Genomic DNA, 4,083 nt, shown 5'->3' on the forward strand with positions numbered 1-4,083 from the left:
CGCTGACTGGGACAGCCTTGTTACCCATCCCCCGAATCTCTCCGGCAGAAATGATAAGGAACTCTCCTCTTTAACTCCACTGTCCTTGTGTTTTAAGAACCCTGACCACCAATGCAAAGTCACATGGGAGAGAGTTCCAGGATTCTGTCCCAGAAAAACTGAAGGAAGGATGATTATTTTCAAAGTTGGGATTAAGGGTGAAATGGAGAGTAACTGCAGAAGGAGTAGTGTTGCGTCATATTGCTGGCCTTGTCTTCAAGGTGATATTGATGTTGGGTTTACAAGGTGCTGTTGAGGGACCCTTCCTGAATTACTCTAGTAAATCCACAACAGGTTTCTATGGACAGGCTTCATCAGAGAAGGGAAATGCAAATTGCTCAAAGTCTTATGAGATGATAACATGGAGGGCCCAAGCAGCTGAAGGCTGGTGGAGTGATGGAATCAGGGGATGGTCAAGAGGCTAGAATTGCAGGAGGGCTGACATCATGGAGTGATAATGAGCATTGATGTTACAGCTAAGAGAAGGTTATTGGGACTGGAGGAGGTTTCAGAGATAGGGTGGGGTTTAGGGGGCGGAGGGGGTTCTGGAGATAGAGAAGGTGTCAGGGCTGGATGAAGTTACAGAGATAGGGAGGGGTGTACTGGGTGGAGGAGGTTATGGAGATGTACAACGCAGAAACAGTCCCATCAATCCAACTTGTCCATGCCGACCAGTTCTCCTAACCTAATCTTGACTCAATTGCCTGCACTTGGCCCATATCCCTCTGCACCTTTCCTCATCATATACCAATCCTGATGCCCTTTAACTGCTGTAATTGTAACAGCCACCACCACTTCCTCTGGCAGCTCATTCCATACACACACCACTCCTCAGCCCATTGGCCCATGTCATCAAGGTCCTGTTGTACTCTGAGGTAACCTTCTTTGCCATCCACTCCACCTCTAGATTTGGTGTCATCTGCAAACTTACTTACTGTATCCCCTAGGTTCACATCCAAATCATTATATAAATTATGAAAAGCAGTGGATCCAGCACCGATCCTTGTGGCACACCACTGTCGCAGGCCTCGAGTCTGAAAAGCAACTCTCCGCCACCGCCCTCTGTCTTTTACCTCAAAGTCAGTTCAGTATCCAAATGGCTAGTTCTGCTTGTACTCCATGAGATCTAACCTTGCTAACCAGTCTACCATGGGGATCCTTGTCGAACGCCTTACTGAAGTCCACATAGATTGCGTCTACTGCTCTGCCCTCATCAATCTTCTTTGTTACTTCTCTGAACAAACTCAGACAAGTTAGTGAGACATGAATTCCCACACACAAAGTCATGTTGACTATTCCTAATCAGTCCTTGCCTTTCCAAATACATGTAAATCCTGTCCGTCAGGATTCCCTCTAACAACTTGCCCGCCACCAATGTCAGGCTTACCGATGTATAGCTTCTCTCAGCTTTAAAGCATCACCTTTTCGTTCTGAGGCTATGTCCTCTGGTTCTAGTCTCTCCTACTCGTAGAAATTCCTTTCCATATCCAGTCTACCATGGGGTCTCAGTCTTCTGTCAGTTCCAATCAGATCTCCCTCACTTTTCTGAACTCCATTGAGTCCAGACCTAGAGTCCTCAGCCACTCCTCATGTGACAAGCCTTTCATTCCTGGGATCATTCTTATAAAATGCCTCAGAAATGCTCTTAACTTACTATTGTGAGAGATGACATTAAACTGACTTACATATTTTGACTGCAGGCTATAAAATTACGGAACTTTAGCAGCAAGCTATGTTAGTGTCCCTTTCTCACTGACTGCTGCTATCTCCTCAACAGTTTGAAGGGTCTATGATGTGTAGATACTAAACAGTACAGACTGAGTATACACATCTCTCTGTAATGAGAACAACCCATGGTCTACTCAGACTATGTGGACTTTACCTTTACCTTCACCAAGCATAAATTAATATGATTAAGAAAACATTTACTCAACAACAGGAATGGTTTGGATGATTACAAAAATAACTTGGTCCACATATATTTTGCCTGAACCATGGTTGCTACCATATAACCAAAAACAATTATACATGAGGAAGTCTAAACCCAATTTATTCATCCTAGAAGTGTGTTGCAATTCGGTTCTTTCTGTTTTCTGGTCTTTGACAGTGCATTACGCTATAATGTAGGTATGCCTGCGCTCATGTCTGTTCACCCTGTTCAATGTCCTTGTGTTTATCTTTACCTTCACTCTCAGAAGATTACTGCTGATCCCCTATTTCCTCTGCCAACAGTCTGTTTGTCAACTGCACTTGAGAAAGGCATAGTGCCCCATTTCTGATCTATACTGCAATGCCGCACTGGAGCTTCCAACTCATCTTGAAGTGGTTGAGTTATGATTGTTCAACTATGGCCCTGGTGGAAGCATGGGCAGTGTTGTATCTTCATTTTGCCGTTGCCTCAGGGACGCACTAGCACCTTGATAACATTCATAGACCCTTATTTCAAGGAGATTGGAGTGTAAGAGTAGGGAAGACTTACTGGTGAGACCACATAGAGTCACACAACATGGAAACAGACTCTCCGGTCCAACAAAGCCTTGCCGAACATTATCCCAAACTAAACACATTCCACCTGCCCGCTCCTGGCCCATAGCCCTCCAACCCTTTCCCACTCATGTACTTATCTAAATGTCTTTTAAAACTTATAATTGTACCCACATCCTCCCTTTTCTCAGGAAGTTCTTTCCACATGCGAACCACCCTATGCATAAAGAAAGTTCCTCATCTTCTTAAAATGTCTTTCCTCTCACTTTTAAAATGTGCCCCCTAGTCTTGAAATGCCCACCCTTGGGAAAAGACAACTAGCATTAACTCTATCCATACCCATCATTCTTTTATAAACTTCTATCAGTCTCGAGTAATGTCGGCAGTTTAGGTCCCTTTGTTTGGGGAAATTTCATTGGAGGCAGTTGAGAGAAGTCTACTAGGCTAATCCCCAGAGAGCAGGGATTGTCTAAATAGCAAATGCTAAACAGGTTGGGACTCTACTCACTGGTAATTAGAAGAATGATCTAACTGAAAAATATGGGATTCTTAAGGGGTTTTACAGGGAAAATGCTGAGAGGAGGTTTCTCATCATGGGGGAGTCTAGGACCAGAAAGCATGGTCTCAGAATCAAGGGGTGCCAGTTTAAAACTGAAACGAGGAAGAATTTCTTCTCTTTGTGTCTTTGGAACTCCTTGTCACAGTGCCCCCTGTGGGGGCAGAGTCCTTGTGTATATTTAAGGCTGAGATGGATAGATTCTTGATCAGTCAGGGAATCAAGGCTTCCAGGGAAAGCACAGGAAGGTGAAAGTGAGGAATGTTGGATCAGTCACGATCCTATTGAATAGTGGAGCAGGATCAAGAGCTTAAGGGCCTACTCCTGCTCCTGTTTCTTATGGCATTATTGTCATGTGGTCATCCTGAGCACTAACCCACTGTTCTGGAAATCATGGTGTCGAATACTACCACAGCTGATGGTGAAATATGAATTCAATAAAATCTGGATTTAAAAACTAGCCTATGACGACCATATAACCATGTTGATTCTCAGATTACAGGTTTATTAGTGAAACTCCAGATCCATGGCAATTACGTTGGCTCTTAACTGACATCTGAAAGTCAAGTAAGACACTCAGTTCAAAGGTAATAATGGATGGAAAACAAGTGGCAGCCTTACCAAAAAAGCCACATCCCAGGAAAGAATAACAAGAAAAGAAACATGTTATGAACCAAATTGAGAGAATTTTTCATTTAATTCCCTGCAACTCTTCTTCTGTGGCCCAAGGTCTTTGGAAGGAGGCAGGATCTCAGGACTTGTCTTCTACATCAACATCATGGCAGCTCCAAGACAGTCTGAAACAATCCTCCAAACTCTGGCATCGATAGTTCCATATAAGTTAAACATTGTTGAAGTGACAAAACCTTTCCACTCTCCAGCTCTGCAGATTGATGATAGGGCAGTCTGAAAGCAACATGGGTACAGGCTATGGCACCCTACAGCTGGGGGAAGGTAGTGATGGCAGAGAATCCCACTGCCCGGGTTGCTTGGCTCTCCTTGTT

This window comes from Chiloscyllium punctatum, chromosome 29, assembly GCF_047496795.1.
Source record: "Chiloscyllium punctatum isolate Juve2018m chromosome 29, sChiPun1.3, whole genome shotgun sequence".
NCBI lineage: Eukaryota > Metazoa > Chordata > Chondrichthyes > Orectolobiformes > Hemiscylliidae > Chiloscyllium > Chiloscyllium punctatum.